This window comes from Acipenser ruthenus, chromosome 3 (genome assembly GCF_902713425.1).
Source record: "Acipenser ruthenus chromosome 3, fAciRut3.2 maternal haplotype, whole genome shotgun sequence".
NCBI classification, from domain to species: Eukaryota; Metazoa; Chordata; class Actinopteri; order Acipenseriformes; family Acipenseridae; genus Acipenser; species Acipenser ruthenus.
Window position 1 is genome coordinate 99,533,950 of NC_081191.1, and position 20,115 is coordinate 99,554,064.

The 20,115-nt window shown below is 39.2% G+C and overlaps 1 protein-coding gene across 8 annotated transcripts in view; it reads left to right on the plus strand.

The window, feature by feature from the left end:
• Positions 1-13,153: 13,153 nt before the first annotated feature.
• The window catches only part of LOC117394925 (MAGUK p55 subfamily member 7-like), a 138,625-nt gene continuing 131,663 nt past the window's right edge, over positions 13,154-20,115 (plus strand). For 6 of the 8 annotated variants that reach the window (XM_059019735.1, XM_059019748.1, XM_059019729.1 and 3 more), the window contains exon 1: positions 13,154-13,471. The gene's annotated coding sequence lies outside the window, so the exon portion shown is untranslated. The remainder of the gene's footprint in view (positions 13,472-20,115) is intronic. The other 2 variants (XM_059019767.1, XM_033993686.3) reach the window with 2 other exon arrangements.

Below are 20,115 nucleotides of genomic sequence, written 5' to 3' on the forward strand. Positions count from 1 at the left end.
AAATAAATACATTGAAAACCTCTACCATCACCACCACCCACAAAATAAATACACTGAAAACCTCTACCACCACCACCCACAAAATAAATACATTGAAAACCTCTACCACCACCACCACCCACAAAATACATACATTGAAAACCTCTACCACCACCACCACCCACAAAATAAATACATTGAAAACCTCTACCACCACCACCACCCACAAAATAAATACATTGAAAACCTCTATCACCACCCACAAAATAAATACATTGAAAACCTCTACCACCACCACCACCCACAAAATAAATACATTGAAAACCTCTACCACCATCACCACCCACAAAATAAATACATTGAAAACCTCTACCACCACCACCCACAAAATAAATACATTGAAAACCTCTACCACCACCACCCACAAAATAAATACATTGAAAACCTCTACCACCACCACCACCCACAAAATAAATACATTGAAAACCTCTACCACCACCACCCACAAAATAAATACATTGAAAACCTCTACCATCACCACCCACAAAATAAATACATTGAAAACCTCTACCACCACCCACAAAATAAATACATTGAAAACCTCTACCATCATCACCACCCACAAAATAAATACACTGAAAACCTCTACCATCACCACCCACAAAATAAATACATTGAAAACCTCTACCATCACCACCACCAACAAAATAAATACATTGAAAACCTCTACCATCACCACCACCCACAAAATAAATACATTGAAAACCTCTACCACCACCACCCACAAAATAAATACATTGAAAACCTCTACCACCACCACCCACAAAATAAATATATTGAAAACCTCTACCACCACCACCACCCACAAAATAAATACATTGAAAACCTCTACCACCACCACCACCCACAAAATAAATACATTGAAAACCTCTACCACCACCACCACCTACAAAATAAATACATTGAAAACCTCTACCACCATCACCACCCACAAAATAAATACATTGAAAACCTCTATCACCACCACCCACAAAATAAATACATTGAAAACCTCTACCACCACCACCACCCACAAAATAAATACATTGAAAACCTCTACCACCACCACCAACAAAATAAATACATTGAAAACCTCTACAACCACCACCACCCACAAAATAAATACACTGAAAACCTCTACCACCACCACCCACAAAATAAATACATTGAAAACCTCTACAACCACCACCACCCACAAAATAAATACATTAAAAACCTCTACCACCACCACCTACAAAATAAATACATTGAAAACCTCTACCACCACCACCACCCACAAAATAAATACATTGAAAACCTTTTCCACCACCACCACCCACAAAATAAATACATTGAAAACCTCTATCACCACCACCACCCACAAAATAAATGCATTGAAAACCTCTACCACCACCACCTACAAAATAAATACATTGAAAACCTCTACCACCACCACCACCCACAAAATAAATACATTGAAAACCTCTACCACCACCACCCACAAAATAAATACATTGAAAACCTCTACCACCACCACCACCCACAAAATAAATACATTGAAAACCTCTACCACCACCACCTACAAAATAAATACATTGAAAACCTCTACCACCACCACCACCCACAAAATAAATACATTGAAAACCTCTACCACCACCACCTACAAAATAAATACATTGAAAACCTCTACCACCACCACCACCCACAAAATAAATACATTGAAAACCTTTTCCACCACCACCACCCACAAAATAAATACATTGAAAACCTCTATCACCACCACCACCCACAAAATAAATGCATTGAAAACCTCTACCACCACCACCTACAAAATAAATACATTGAAAACCTCTACCACCACCACCACCCACAAAATAAATACATTGAAAACCTCTACCACCACCACCACCCACAAAATAAATACATTGAAAACCTCTACCACCACCACCCACAAAATAAATACATTGAAAACCTCTACCACCACCACCCACAAAATAAATACATTGAAAACCTCTACCACCACCACCACCCACAAAATAAATACATTGAAAACCTCTACCATCACCACCACCCACAAAATAAATACATTGAAAACCTCTACCACCACCACCCACAAAATAAATACATTGAAAACCTCTACCATCACCACCACCAACAAAATAAATACATTGAAAACCTCTACCATCACCACCACCAACAAAATAAATACATTGAAAACCTCTACCACCACCACCACCCACAAAATAAATACATTGAAAACCTCTACCACCACCACCACCCACAAAATAAATACATTGAAAACCTCTACCACCACCACCAACAAAATAAATACATTGAAAACCTCTACCACCACCACCCACAAAATAAATACATTGAAAACCTCTACCACCACCACCACCCACAAAATAAATACATTGAAAACCTCTATCACCACCACCACCCACAAAATAAATACATTGAAAACCTCTACCATCACCACCACCCACAAAATAAATACATTGAAAACCTCTACCACCACCACCCACAAAATAAATACATTGAAAACCTCTACCATCACCACCACCAACAAAATAAATACATTGAAAACCTCTACCATCACCACCACCAACAAAATAAATACATTGAAAACCTCTACCACCACCACCACCCACAAAATAAATACATTGAAAACCTCTACCACCACCACCACCCACAAAATAAATACATTGAAAACCTCTACCACCACCACCAACAAAATAAATACATTGAAAACCTCTACCACCACCACCCACAAAATAAATACATTGAAAACCTCTACCACCACCACCACCCACAAAATAAATACACTGAAAACCTCTACCATCACCACCCACAAAATAAATACATTGAAAACCTCTACCATCACCACCACTCACAAAATAAATACATTGAAAACCTCTATCACCACCACCCACAAAATAAATACATTGAAAACCTCTACCATCACCACCCACAAAATAAATACATTGAAAACCTCTACCATCACCACCACCCACAAAATAAATACACTGAAAACCTCTACCACCACCACCCACAAAATAAATACATTGAAAACCTCTACCACCACCACCACCCACAAAATACATACATTGAAAACCTCTACCACCACCACCCACAAAATAAATACATTGAAAACCTCTACCACCACCACCCACAAAATAAATACATTGAAAACCTCTACCACCACCACCACCCACAAAATAAATACACTGAAAACCTCTACCACCACCATCCACAAAATAAATACATTGAAAACCTCTACCACCACCACCACCCACAAAATAAATACATTGAAAACCTCTACCACCACCACCCACAAAATAAATACATTGAAAACCTCTACCACCACCACCCACAAAATAAATACATTGAAAACCTCTACCACCACCACCACCCACAAAATAAATACATTGAAAACCTCTACCACCACCACCCACAAAATAAATACATTGAAAACCTCTACCATCACCACCCACAAAATAAATACATTGAAAACCTCTACCACCACCCACAAAATAAATACATTGAAAACCTCTACCATCATCACCACCCACAAAATAAATACACTGAAAACCTCTACCATCACCACCCACAAAATAAATACATTGAAAACCTCTACCATCACCACCACCAACAAAATAAATACATTGAAAACCTCTACCATCACCACCACCCACAAAATAAATACATTGAAAACCTCTACCACCACCACCCACAAAATAAATACATTGAAAACCTCTACCACCACCACCCACAAAATAAATACATTGAAAACCTCTACCACCACCACCACCCACAAAATAAATACATTGAAAACCTCTACCACCACCACCACCCACAAAATAAATACATTGAAAACCTCTACCACCACCACCACCTACAAAATAAATACATTGAAAACCTCTACCACCATCACCACCCACAAAATAAATACATTGAAAACCTCTACCATCACCACCCACAAAATAAATACAATGAAAACCTCTACCACCACCACCCACAAAATAAATACATTGAAAACCTCTACCACCACCACCCACAAAATAAATTCATTGAAAACCTCTACCACCACCACCACCCACAAAATAAATACATTGAAAACCTCTATCACCACCACCAACAAAATAAATACATTGAAAACCTCTACCACCACCACCACCCACAAAATAAATACATTGAAAACCTCTACCACCACCACCACCCACAAAATAAATACATTGAAAACCTCTACCACCACCACCACCCACAAAATAAATACATTGAAAACCTCTATCACCACCACCCACAAAATAAATACATTGAAAACCTCTACTACCACCACCACCCACAAAATAAATACATTGAAAACCTCTACCACCACCACCACCCACAAAATAAATACATTGAAAACCTCTACCACCACCACCAACAAAATAAATACATTGAAAACCTCTACCACCATCACCACCCACAAAATAAATACATTGAAAACCTCTACCACCACCACCACCCACAAAATAAATACATTGAAAACCTCTATCACCACCACCCACAAAATAAATACATTGAAAACCTCTACCACCACCACCACCCACAAAATAAATACATTGAAAACCTCTACCACCACCACCCACAAAATAAATACATTGAAAACCTCTACCATCACCACCACCAACAAAATAAATACATTGAAAACCTCTACCATCACCACCACCCACAAAATAAATACATTGAAAACCTCTACCATCACCACCACTCACAAAATAAATACATTGAAAACCTCTACCACCACCACCACCACCCACAAAATAAATACATTGAAAACCTCTACCACCACCACCACCCACAAAATAAATACATTGAAAACGTCTACCACCACCACCCACAAAATAAATACATTGAAAACCTCTACCACCACCCACAAAATAAATACATTGAAAACCTCTACCATCACCACCACCAACAAAATAAATACATTGAAAACCTCTACCATCACCACCACCCACAAAATAAATACATTGAAAACCTCTATCACCACCCACAAAATAAATACATTGAAAACCTCTATCACCACCACCACCCACAAAATAAATACATTGAAAACCTCTACCACCACCCACAAAATAAATACATTGAAAACCTCTACCACCACCACCCACAAAATAAATACATTGAAAACCTCTACCACCACCACCACCCACAAAATAAATACATTGAAAACCTCTACCACCACCACCACCCACAAAATAAATACATTGAAAACCTCTACCACCACCACCACCCACAAAATAAATACATTGAAAACCTCTACCACCACCACCACCCACAAAATAAATACATTGAAAACCTCTACCACCACCACCACCCACAAAATAAATACATTGAAAACCTCTACCATCACCACCCACAAAATAAATACAATGAAAACCTCTACCACCACCACCCACAAAATAAATACATTGAAAACCTCTACCATCACCACCCACAAAATAAATACATTGAAAACCTCTACCACCACCACCTACAAAATAAATACATTGAAAACCTCTATCACCACCACCCACAAAATAAATACATTGAAAACCTCTACCACCACCACCACCCACAAAATAAATACATTGAAAACCTCTACCACCACCACCAACAAAATAAATACATTGAAAACCTCTACCATCACCACCACCCACAAAATAAATACATTGAAAACCTCTACCACCACCACCTACAAAATAAATACATTGAAAACCTCTACCACCACCACCACCCACAAAATAAATACACTGAAAACCTCTACCACCACCACCCACAAAATAAATACATTGAAAACCTCTACAACCACCACCACCCACAAAATAAATACATTGAAAACCTCTACCACCACCACCTACAAAATAAATACATTGAAAACCTCTACCACCACCACCACCCACAAAATAAATACATTGAAAACCTCTACCACCACCCACAAAATAAATACATTGAAAACCTCTATAACCACCACCACCCACAAAATAAATACATTGAAAACTTCTACCACCACCACCACCCACAAAATAAATACATTGAAAACCTCTACCATCACCACCCACAAAATAAATACATTGAAAACCTCTATCACCACCACCACCCACAAAATAAATACATTGAAAACCTCTATCACCACCACCCACAAAATAAATACATTGAAAACCTCTACCACCACCCACAAAATAAATACATTGAAAACCTCTACCATCACCACCCACAAAATAAATACATTGAAAACCTCTACCACCACCACCCACAAAATAAAGTTTCTGTACAAACTTCTTGGCATTGGCAGCCTCGAACTTGCAAAATGCAGACATCCAGGTGCAACCACCGAAAACTTTAAAGTATGAATTAATTCATTGTGCATGCAAACATAATGTAACATTGACATGTTTTGTGTCTCAGCAGTCTGTGAAAACAGGATGCCTTATCTCAAGAGGCACTTCCTCCAATGTTTTAGCCTCATTGTTGCTGCAGAAGCTGTATCCTGGAGACCAGCCTGGTACAGAACCAAGTGCAATATACTTTTTCTTGTTTCTATGGTTGATATACTTATATTGCAATTGCAAGTTTGGCAGAGAAGTCAACTTTTTGTGTTATTGAAGGGTTCAGGTCAAGATAATTGTCATCACATTTCCATTAAAATTGAGATAATAATATCAATAACCTGCTATCCCACAGTACTTTCATCAGTGCCCATTGTCAGATTATTATAGGAAGTGCAAATCCTGCCCTAGCAACAGCACCTGTGTGGGTCACTATTATCAACAGCACCTGTGTGGGTCACTATTATCAACAGCACCTGTGTGGGTCACTTTTATCAACAGCACCTGTGTGGGTCACTATTATCAACAGCACCTGTGTGGGTCACTTTTATCAACAGCACCTGTGTGGGTCACTTTTATCAACAGCACCTGTGTGGGTCACTATTATCAACAGCACCTGTGTGGGTCACTATTATCAACAGCACCTGTGTGGGTCACTATTATAAACAGCACCTGTGTGGGTCACTATTATAAACAGCACCTGTGTGGGTCACTATTATCAACAGCACCTGTGTGGGTCACTATTATAAACAGCACCTGTGTGGGTCACTATTATCAACAGCACCTGTGTGGGTCACTATTATCAACAGCACCTGTGTCGGTCACTATTATCAACAGCATCTGTGTCGGTCGCTATTATTAACAGCACCTGTGTGGGTTACTATTATCTTGCCCCAACCCCTACAGTTATTGCTTTGTTTTGTTTAGGTGTGAGCGTTTAAATTTTATACAGAGCTGGAAAAGGGCCTGGACAGGGATCTTGGTGTCAGTGGGAGTAGAATAGGGCAGGCTGAAGACTGAAGATTCGTGCAAGAAGATAAAAGGCAAAGCTGCAGATTGTGGATGCAATTGTGCTGCAGGCCAAGATCAACGACAGCATGTCACTCGCCCAGTTGTGTTAGCCCTGTGTTGCAACAAAGCTAGCCTCCCTGCCAATAGTTTTGTTAATAGCAACTTCCTGCTAATTCTTCCGGTCTTTCCGGTCTGTACGTTGGTGATTCGGAGGCTCCCCATAACAGTGATCAGGAAGCATGAGTCATGCCAAAACGAAAATACATTGTCAGTGATGACAGGTGCAAGTGGGTAGAGAGAGTGGAGGCTCCTTTCAAGTTGGCCAGCACACCAATCAGGTGCCTTGGACAGGGGAGCTGGTCAGAGGTCCAGACTGAAGGCTGCAGAAGGGAGGTGTGGCTCGCTCAAAGCAAAGGGCTGAGGCCTGAGTGACACAGAAGCAGAAGCAGCGGGAGGAACAGCAAGTCATCACAGCCAGGAGCTCCACCGCAAGAGCCACAATGACAGCGAGGGGCTCATCAACCTCATGGATTGTCAGATGCCACAAAGAGCTTAAATCACTGGGCCCTCTTCCAACAGCAGGATCCACAGTCTCAACAGGACCATGCAACTGTTTATGAAGCCAGATCAGCGTATAAGCCAGAAGAATTAATGGAAAATCAACAGACTGGCCCTGTGAACCACAAAATGTACTTGTTAAATCTAAGCCATAAAATGTCATGCATGTCCAGGGCACAAGCTTTCAAAACCACGCATTGTTCCATTGATCATGGAAAAGGCAATTCGTTGATTTAAAATGGACACCTATTAACACAATTATGTATAATTAAAACACTGCATAGGAAATAAACTGGCTTGTTGGCAGCAGTAAACTCAACGGTTTACCAGCCTTAATAATCTTTAATCTTTTGACTAAGGAGCTGGGTGTGCCACCTACTAAACTATCAATGTGCAGACTGAAATGTTGAACTGGAATAAACTATACATGGAATGTGAAGATCGAGTTTGTTAGTCTGTGGAAGTGTTCAAGAGCGGTGCCTAAATATTTCTTGATGACAGACGCATTTCTAAATCGGTCAGTTAAATATCTGGAACTCTTTAGACATATTTAGATAGCAAGGCAGCTCTTGTCATTCCATTTAAATCTTGCGCTTTTATTTTAATATTTTTGGAGAGTGTGCATTGGCTGTGGGGCTCTATAAAGTTTCATTCTAACACATGACTATTAAACAGCAAACATTTATCTGACTGTACAGGCCTAATCTAAAATCACGATTATTATTTTAATTTATAGGGGCTGCAGTTGTGGCAGAGTTCAACAGGTACTATTGCACAAGTAAGTTCATAGGTTTTACTGTAATTTATCCAAACAGACACAAGGGGGAGCCCGTTCTGTTTAAATAGGTCTGTAAAAGAAAGGCCCATTCTACCACATTCTTACGATTTTGTACATGTTGTATAGAACTATGAAAAGTGCCAACAGTGAAACAGGACTATACTATCTAGAAGTTTTCACTCAAGATCAGGATGCTCAAGGAAGACTTCCAGAACGCAGGTCCACATGAGTCATTCCTGTGCCATTTTAACCTGCTTGTTTACCATTTATCTAAAAAATGACCTTTAACTTTTGCCTAAATGACCTAAGTGTCAGCTTCAAAACCCTGTGCTTCACCAGTAACAGCAACACAACAAGCCAGCCCTTTACACCTGTTTTTATACATTGGAAACCAATTACACCATTACAGGGATCAATCCCCTAATTAAATGAACAAACTAAATAGTTTGTGATGACTACAGACATCATTTATATAAACAGATAAAGTGTACAAAAAAATAAACATAAATGTGAACTCACATAACAAAGCAATTAACCGATGTTAGCTATTAATGTGACGTAATCAATATACTAAAACATAACATTAATGGTGAAATGGACTTCCACGTCATACAAACCACAATAACTATGGCTATATTATTAGTTTATTTTAATAAAGAGGGTAAAACGAATTGTATTAAAGAATTGCATGTGGGGGATTTAAATGCATCTTGCTCATAGCACTAATTCAATCAGTGTCACACTTTATTAATGCTCCATTAGTAGTAGAGATGTATGTTTTTTGTATTTATGTATATCAGTTTTTAATCGCTCATTCTTCTGCTAAGCCTGAAATATAACACATTACACATTCAGAGGCCTCAGCGCATGTTTGTGCATGTTAAAATGAATTGATTTGCCTTTTGAAATGATGTGAGTGTGTGATTACCCTCAATTACATCATCATGGAACTAGAAAACATGTTTCTGTCCTGCAGGGGATGGGGATGAGGATATGTCACACTTTGCGCATATCTGGAAAACCACTAATCCAATTGCTATAAAACTTGGTATTAACATTATTTAGCACAAGATACTGCGAGCATTCGATTCTGGGGATACAGGGGGGTGTCTGTCTTTCTGTACATCTGTTATTATTATACTTTATTAGTCTATTAGTCTTTTAATAAAACTAATAGAATGTCAGAAGTTAAATTATATTAAATTATATTATATTTTAAATTATAACTAAAATAAAAAGTGTGCATGACCACTTGTACTTAATATAGCCTCTCTTCCTTTGTTCTCCAGGCTCTTGCTTTTAAACTGCACAGGTCAGACTTAAATAGTTAGTTAGATTGGCTTTCCTTTTAATCGCTCACATATTCGGTGCAATTACTTAAACACACACACACACACACAAAAAAGCATGCAATTATTAACAATATATAGATATACACTGCTGTGCAAAAGTCTTAGACATGTTGCATTTTTCTACTCTGATGCATTATGAGCATCAACAATTTACTCAAAGCCTCCACTAGTGTTTTCTACTATTATAACAACCTTGACTGGCATAAAGAAGGAAAAACATTGAGTGAAATAGCTTGCATCACTTTGGCTACATCCCCAACAGAGGCAGGGACTGGTGGTTGGTGGTTGCCCTGACTGTCCTAATATGGCTTGTTGGACAGCCATGATCTCTTGCAGAATCTCCTTTAGTGGTGCAATGCTCAGGGTGGTATCGCTCACCTCCTATTCGGCCCCCGGACTGTGGGTGACGGACAGGTGCTGTTTTCCTCCCAGGCCACATCCTCACATTCTTAGACGAGTTGGAGAGCGGCCTGTTGCGATCAGGGTTTGGTCAGGCGCAGATATTTTCGGAGCTCACCCGGTCCCATGGCTTCGATGAATTGGAACCAGGCTTGCTCTCTTGTTCCCGGGCGGCAGTGTTAGTGTACGTCCGCCTTGCTTCCCTCTCCAGGGTGGTGGCCAATCGAGCCAGGTTTTCTCCAGTCATCTGTTCCCGTCTTCGGAATCGGGCTCTTAGTAGCTCCAGTTCTCCCGTACTGCCGAACCGGCGTTGGAAGGTGGCCACCAGGGTGTGATGACTGCCCATCTCCTCCTCGGCCAGGTTCAGCAGCACTATCTGGGCATCTCCTTTCAGCGATGCCGTCGACTGCTACGCCTTGTCTCCCTCACTCCAGTTGCACAGCTTGCCCAGCACTGTCACCTGAGCATGGAAAGACCCAGCTTGTGGTGCCATCCAAGCTGGGCAGCTTCATGATCCGCTGTCCTGCTACCACTGCCGCCGCTGTCTGGTTGGTTGGTTGGTTGGTTGGCTGGCTGGCTGGCTGGCTGGCTGGCTGGTTGGCTGGTTGGCTGGCTGGTTGGTTGGTTGGTTGGTTGGTTGGTTGGTTGGTTGGTTGGTTGGTCTACGGTCTTGCCGATTTCTCCTTGCTCCGGATCGCCGGGTACAGCCCTTTTTATACATTTAGCCCCTCCCTTATTCAGATCAGGGTACAGAGCTCACGCACATCCCATTGGTCCTCAGCCGCACACTAGGACCAATGGGCACAGACAAACAACAGCCAATGTGGACAGACAGATAACAACCAATGGTAACAGACTACCACACTCTCTCCCTCCTCCTCAGCTAAGAACCTCTGAGTCAACCTGGACCCCTGCCTCTCTTATTCCCAGCACATCTCCACTCTGGCACGCACTTGCCGATTCTTCCTGAGCAACATACGAAGAATCCGACCCTTCCTCACCAACTACGCCACCCAGCTCCTGGTCCAGGCCCTGGTACTCTCCCGCCTAGATTACTGCAGCTCCCTCCTGGCTGGCCTCCCTGCGTCCGCCACCCGTCCGCTCCAGCTCATCCAGAACTCCGCTGCTCGCCTGGTGTTCTCTCTGCCTCACTTCTCCCATGCAACTCCACTGCTCCGCTCACTCCACTGGCTCCCGATCACCGCTCGCATCCAGTTCAAGACTCTTGTACTCGCCTACAGATGCCTTGGCCAGACTGCACCCAGCTACCTCCAGACCCTCATCTCTCCCTACACCCCCACTCGACCTCTACACTCCTCCTGCACTAGAAGGAGGCTGTACCTCCTCGACGCTCCCCTGCCTCCAGAGCCCGTTCCTTCTCCACCCTTGCCCCGCAGTGGTGGAATGACCTTCCTACAGATGTCAGGACTGCCTAGTCCCTGACCACCTTCCGGTGCCTCCTCGAGACTTGCCTCTTCAGACAGCACCTGTAGAACTCCTCTTTTCCCTCTGGACACTTATCATTCTTCCTTAAATGCGCTTTACTTGCTCTTATCTGCTCCCTATTTTACTGCATTTAATCCTGTACTTTAGAGTACTGTAATCTGTCTGTCAGTGTTATTTAATCTGTTGTATTTTGTATTTAATTATATCCTGATGTAACTATCACTGACAGTTATCTGCTCCGTTATTGAAACGTATTTTGTCATATACTTGCACTTGCTAGAACCGAAGTAATTGTATTTTATCTTGCTCTTAATTGTATTAATACTTGTACTGTGATTCTTGAAATGTATTTTGGTTTACGACTGTAAGTCGTCCTGGATGAGGGCGTCTACTAAGAAATACATAATAATAATAATAATAATAATAATAATAATAATAATAATAATACATGAGCTGGACACTCATGTTATCGCGAGAGGTGGCCTGATAGTAACCAGGTAACCAGATTACTGTATCATCGTTATTGAGGGGGGTAGGGGGAGAGCAATTAGGGCGTGTACTCGAGTTGGCTTGACTATGGAAACGAGGTAGAACAAAGACTTTCAACACAACCATAAAGTGTGCGACGATAATGTTTCCAATAAGAGGTAAGAACACGCATTTTTAAAGCACTGTTTAGTACACCTTTAACACGCAGTTAACTTTTTTTTTAAAGCTGCAGTTCCTCAAGCAGTTTCAGTTGAAGTGAGCGCACCACTGCCCCCCAGAGTTTGGGAAGTGGGAGGCCATGAATGCACCTGTTAAGGTTTGTTTGATTTCTTTATATTGTATTTTTTATTACAATCAGTGCCCATAGACATATATTATTAACAATTTATTTGAATAAATAAATCACATTATAAGTAACTATATAGACTGCATCAAAAATGTAGTCATATTTATTTGAGCAAATATGTAGATGTCCTATCTAACTGTTACATTAAATCGTACACACTCGTCAAAAAATGATCCATTATGGATACGTATAATAAAGATCACCCGAATATTCAATAATTTAAAAAAATAACAAACCACAAAAGCAGTGGTATCCCTAAAATATAAATATACCTACAAACAACATTAATCTATCTTTAAATTTAAGTTTCTAACATAAAAACCAGCAGTAATTCATAGAAATCCCAGTTTTATGAGCAACAGACACCTGACGTACAGAATGTACCTTTTTTTCGACAGCTTTTCCACAGGGAAGAGATTGACAGCAGCATGACCCACTAAAGAAAGAAAACAGCACTCAAGAGCCTCCGTCTAGGTGGAGAATTATCCAATCAGCGGGCGTACTAAGGCACGGGCTTCCGCTAGCATGTTCCATTGATTGATGGGGGACTAATGGGCGTCTCAGTTTAGAACACGTCGGAAAACAAGGATGCGGTTGCTTGTTTAGTTAGGGAAAAAGCACACGGGAAGACGAAGGTCTCTGTATATTTGGAAAAGAAAAAAAAGACATTACATCTTAAATCGAGTTTCCCTGCAGACTTCCAAAACGGAGAGTAGACAGGTGAAGACAGCATCACACACAGGTATTTATGTTTTGGTAGAATGCAATACAAATTGTGTAATGCAAGTGTGTGTTGCGAGTAACTGCTTCGGCTTGGCTGTGTTTCTTTTAGGAGCAGTTAAGATATACTCAGTGTGTAGGCTTGCAAGCTGTATTGAAACATTCTTACTATCAACAATAACTTATTACCAAGCAAGTAGTTATTTTAACTTTGAGCATGCTCATTTCATATTGTGGAACTGTAATTTTTCTTACACAGAGCTCAGTATGTTTATGAATCCTTTTTGTATCTTAAGGATACTTATTTTACTTGTTTAACACGATCTCGCTGCTGAAATTACAACAGGGATGTCTTGTCAATTTTCACGCTGCAATTTTGTAAGTTTATTGTACGTCTATAAAACAGTCGCTATTTTGTGTGCGTTTCTCGTTTTGTGGAGGTCCCGAAAGGTAGAACAATTTAGAAATAAATATATTAGCTATCTGTGGTAAACATGCGTAGGAACTATTATTATTATTATTATTATTATTTTAGGACATTTCAATTTCATGAGGGAAGGTTGCTGGTCGCTGGTTGACCCGACTGTGTATACATACATACATTACGCTGGTGGCATTTTTAGAATAAACTGTTCATTATTCCCTTTCAAGGGTGTCCTCTTTTTGAAGGCTCCCTAATCCAGACAGGTTTACTGTATGTTTAAATACATACAGCGCAGGAATTGATCCCGGAAGAGGAATGCTATTCTGAAAGGATATATCTGTCTTCATATTTATCCTAAAACTTCTGCACATGTGTCAACATAGCTGGATTCGCCATTGTATTTGGATGCAATTAATTGAGCCACACATTCTTAGTGTACATGCAACCTATGAAAACAAAAATCCAGTACAGCATTTAACATATTTCTGCTGGAATGCACAAGCGTGCTGTGGTATACGAGTGTTATAGGAGAAAACGTCATGTGGTATATTATAGGAGAAAACTTGATGTGGTATACGAGTGTTATAGGAGAAAACTTGATGTGGTATACGAGTGTTATAGGAGAAAACTTGATGTGGTATACGAGTGTTATAGGAGAAAACTTGATGTGGTATACGAGTGTTATAGGAGAAAACTTCATGTGGTATACGAGTGTTATAGGAGAAAACTTCATGTGGTATACGAGTGTTATAGGAGAAAACTTCATGTGGTATACGAGTGTTATAGGAGAAAACTTCATGTGGTATACGAGTGTTACAGCAGAAAACTTCATGTGGTATACGAGTGTTATAGGAGAAAACTTGATGTGGTATACGAGTGTTACAGGAGAAAACTTGATGTGGTATACGAGTGTTACAGGAGAAAACTTCATGTGGTTAAAGTAAAAATGGCAAACCACTTTCTAGTAGACTTAACTTGTTTGTGAAGTTGAACTGACAGCTCTTTGTCATGACTTTTTTTCAATGCCCCTGTTCTTGCAGTAAAATAGTAAAAAGGGAAACACCTGCAATTCTTGAAAAAATACTATATTTAGTTTCAAAGCTGTTGGTTACATTTGTCTGTGGGGGGGAAACACACTTCTCTGTGTTGTGGTACAGTGACTGTTTTGTATGCTACAGTAATAGTGGACAGAAATAATAACATTAAAACACTTCTATATATTTTATAAAGGAATATGGCATAAATAGCATGGGGGTTCTGGGGTTTATAAAACAGTAAGAATTGGCAACAGCCATTCATTTTTTCCCTCCAGTTAATGGCTTTTATCTACATACCTGAGCATGTATACATAAATGGCAGATCAAAAAAGTGTGCAGTACATACAGTAACCTTGTTTTACTGTTGTTGATGGCGTCAGTGAGGAATGTCTTCACTCTTGCTACTGTACTGGGGCACTTATTGCATGATTGAAGAGCTGTGTATTTCCTGTTTAATATTTCTAATGTGCTGTACAGACAGGGGGAGTGTGGGATGTGAGATTGCTCAGATGATCTGTTAAGGGTTACAAGCAGATAATGTACTTTAATTGCTCCAGGGTGAGGATAAAACGGGAAGTTATTACAGATTGTTTAACTAGCTCCATGTGGCTGGCTGGGGATTAGGAGGAAGAGGCTTTGGCTCGCCCTGTCCTGATCATGTTGAATTACCCTGCCAGTCCCAGCGGGCATTCTGTGCTAGTGCATGTCACAAGCTCAAGATTCCAATGATATGGCTAAGGTACAGCAGAGTAGGACTGCAATACTGCATCACTGTGAGCCCATGTCATATACAGGGTAGGCTTTCATTTACTGGAAACAGACAGCCTCTCCATTTTAATGAGCATTCGCTTCAGATCTTCTTCTTCTTCTTCTTCTTACTAAAGTTACAGGTATCAGGTATTAAGACTACACACCCTAAGAATAAAACCATCACTGTCCCCAGATAATGCTTTGGTACACTGCTATCATCTTTTAAGAGTACAGTACTCTACCAAAAGAAAACAAAGATAACTTAAGATTTTTGGTATTTTATGCCGTGTTCATCTTTCAAAATTGCTCACGCTCTCATAGATTTTATTTGTTTAAATGTAATCCCAGAGTACTTAACAGAAGCCCTAATCTTTGGTTTTGGCAGCTTTGCACAGCTTACTGAAGAGTTCTTGTTTTAATCAGATGGTGAGAAGAATGCTTTATCCAGGGTTTTGGTCATGTGCTGTATCTGACAGAATCACATCATGCATCGTTTAGCTTTCAGTGTGTTCATGTGTGAAGGAAAACAGAACCTTGTGTTTAGAATGTACAGCAGCTGAATGGCAATTTGTAACGCACACTTTTGAAAAGACCTACTAGACACCATTATGAATGGTTGTGTTATCCATTTACTGTTCCTTTTCCCTTCTTTCTTCCTTTTAAAATAGTGACATTTTTGTTAGACTGGTTTGTCTATGGAATAAACCACTTGCTACAACGCTGCTGGTAAAATAGATCTGATGTGGGTCTCGTGGGTTCTTTATGCAGTGCAGTGTTCTTTTCATAGCTTAGACGTTACCGCACATATACTGTTAGATGTGCACCGACACACAGATGAAAGTCATTCCTTTTTCATGATGAATTATGTATTAAAGTATGATTCCTTGGTGACTGGTAAATCATTGCTTGCTTGCTTGCTTGCTTACTTACTCACTCCTTGAAGTCTTTTTGTGTCTTTCCACATCAAACAGACCAAGGGTCCCCACCACAGTCACAATTTGTATCCGTCTTTATGATGATGATTTATTATTATTATTATTATTATTATTATTATTATTATTATTTTTGGCAGATGCCTTTATCCAAGGCAATTTACAGGGTTACAATATAATTTCAATATTTAAGTACAGTATAGTTTACAGCGAGTGCAAATTATACTACAAGTACAATATCAAATAAGATGCAACAAGTTAAGATTACAACCATCTTTTAAGGAGAACTTAAAATAATGAAACTTGAGAGCTAATATTTGGGGATTCTTCATCATATTAAATGTGTGTGTGTATATATATAAGTACAGTGTGAAGACAGGAACAGGATGAACAATAGCTAGGGTCAAAAGTTTCAAATATCTTCTCTCTTGAAATTGTAATAATAAGCCAGGCTCTTTGTTTGTTGGGAATATCTACTGATGTTGTTGTTTTTTTTTAAAATTTAATTTAATTTAATTTAATTGGCACTACAGTATGTAAGTGGATGTGTGCTTATATTCTTGGGACTGAGCCTAATAAGAGTTTTCTAGGAGAACCAATGGATTGGCAAGAATAAATTGGAGAAGATTTTTATTTTATTGATTTTCAGAATGTACAAATCATTCACCTGGAAAGTCATAGTATAGAAATGTTTTGTGTATATACAGTAGCTTTTAAAGAAGTAGCAAGTCCAAACAGATTGTAAAATGTGTGCTTTAGTAATGCACTGATTTTGCAAAGCTCAACCTGTATGAATACTTGAGTAACAGAATAAGACTTTTCAGTATTTGTGTGTTTTGAAAATCATTTCCAGGTCTTAAAAGATCTGCTCAATATGTTGCCAGTTCAGACAGCTTTAAATAACCCCTTTCTGCAATTTGATATCTCATTTGTTTTCAGAGGAATTGCTGAGCGACTAGCCTGGTGTTCACTTGCATTTTCCTCATCAAAGCCGAGATTAACTGAATTGATTCTCAGATTTCAGGGTTGCTAATCCGGCTCCGGCCTGCGTGTTCTGTCTCTGCTTACTATAGAATCACAGTAAGATTCTTTGGAGAAGCATTGGAAGGGCTTCACTGAACAGATGTCTGCTATTAAACATCACAAGTGAGATCTGACTCCTGGTCACAATCCTCTATGTGAGGCTCAAGTGGTATATTTCTGTAATGTGAGAAAAGGCTCAAACAAATTTGAAGACAAAACAAAAAGCGTGAACAACTATTGGATTTCTTATGAGGAAAAAGTAAAGGGCAAAACAATGGTAAATGTATTAGTATTATTAAAGTAAATGATTTAACTGTGCCACCTAAGTTAGTAGTGTTGTTGTTGTTAGTTAGTGTGTGTATTTGGACTTTCGGTATTTAATTTAATTAAATGTAATGTTTAGTAAAGGTTAACTGTTTATAATGTACCATTATTGATTTTAGGACAGCTTCTGCACTTTTTTTTGCCACGACATCCCTGTACATGAAGTCAGTTGATTTGTAAGGGGGGAAAATATCTCTATAGAAACAAGGTAGTGAAGTGCAAAGTTCAGTAACAATTAAATTGATGTCTGACTATATAAATCGCATACGTTGATGATCGGTCACCATTGTCCGTCACACTTATTTACTGTAGTTGCTATCTGCTTTCATGTACAGAAACCTGTAACCTTTTTTAAAGACTGTTACTGCTGCTAATTCAGCCAGTGTTCATTATCTGTGTGAAGCCAATTGGTTAAATAAGCTGCAGCAGTTTGGAGGCCTCTGCCAGATGGAAGAGCTGTCTGACTGAAAACCTTGGATAAGATCTGTAAAACTGTACAAAACATACACAGGTTTCTAAAAGCGTGTGCATGAATCCCATTTGTGTTTCTTTTGACGTATCTAGGACAGCCTTGAAAGTGAGCTGCTCTTGAAAAGCAGTGAGATTTTCTCTTAAGAGTTTGAAAGGTGAATCATCGGCCCTTTCATCAAAAGTAATGTAAATAGTACAGAACAGTATTTTGGTACAGTAGAACTCTAATTTCACTTTTTAAGTAGGCAAAGTGCCAGTGCAGGGTGTATTACTGTACACGTGGTGTTTTAAGTATTTTAAAGCTTTACCCAGGCACATTACACAGCGCTGTCTCAGTGTACTGAGAGCTCACTGGTACAGTAACTAATCTGTAATTAGTCAATAGATTATCTAGCCTTAAAGGAGTGACAACTAGCCTACGTTTTTAAAAATCAATTTCTTACCTCTCATTAGCAATATTGTCTCGTGTGTACTATCTTTTGGTTCTTGGCTTGTCTTTCATTTTTTAAATTGGTATAAATGAGATTGCAAAAGACCCAAGTAAGGGTGACGAATAACAATGTTATTCACGCTTATGAAGTAAGAAAATTGATTTTAAAGCATTGGTTACACTAACAGTACGGTACTTCAAAGGAATTCATACCAATCCTGGACCAAACCTTTTTTTGTTTGTTTGTTTGTTTGTTTGTTTAACTTCTTTGATAAAAAAAAAAAAAAAATGATACAAAGCTTTATTTCAGATTTTCGTGTTAATACGGAATGAGGCAATTCTCAGCTGAAAGTTAAATGTTTTTCATGATGGTGTTTGTCAGATGAAAAACAGATTCTGATACAGAAGCTGCATATGAATCCATCTGCTGTTGTGGCTTTTTCTTTCTTTTGCTGTATTACAGTGAGCACAGCGTTCCCAGGAGACTACTTGGGAGGGTTCTTGGTTGTCATGCAGTTGTATATTATAGCTGTTATTTCCAGGGGGTGCTTTTCTGTTCCAGTATTTAACAGTGAATAAGGCGATGGCTCTGTTCCCTTTTGAGTGTGTGTCTGACAAGCACAGAGTGTTAGGCATGCTCAATTGTCTTTGCCTTAGAAAGTATTGAGTGATCTCGATGCTCCTGGCCAGCGCGTGTAGATTGTGAACAGATTGACAGATTGCAAAAAAAAATATTTTAATGTATTTAGAGGTAAAAGTGATCATGTACAATATAATTTATAAACAAGTGTACCAGAAAGATAGCCGGCAAAGCACATGAATCCATAAATAAAAAGCAGTACTCTATGCAATATGGTAGAGAGTTTCTTTCACAATATGGTTAAATATTATACAGCAGTTAAAACAGAATATTTGTGTATATTCCCACTTCTTTTTAATGTGTGTTGCTTGTAAGATGTCTGTAATTTCAATATGCACACCAAAGCTGTTTTTTTTTCTTTTAAATCTGTTACATTTTCTTTAATCAACAGAACTTAATTAGACTTAATTAGGTCCTCCTCTGTGCATGTCCTTATTTTAGTATTTAATTGCTGTCTCCTTGCTGGTTTGCTTTTCCTTCCCTCCCACGGAACTGCATGTTTTCTTTTTTCTCACTCTGGGGCATGTGTTTGAAGTGTTTGCTCAAGTCGAATTCAGGTGCAGTAGTAAAACAGCAGTTTCACTCGGTGACATAAAATTTTCCCAAATGCCAACATCACTTATCTGGATGAAGTA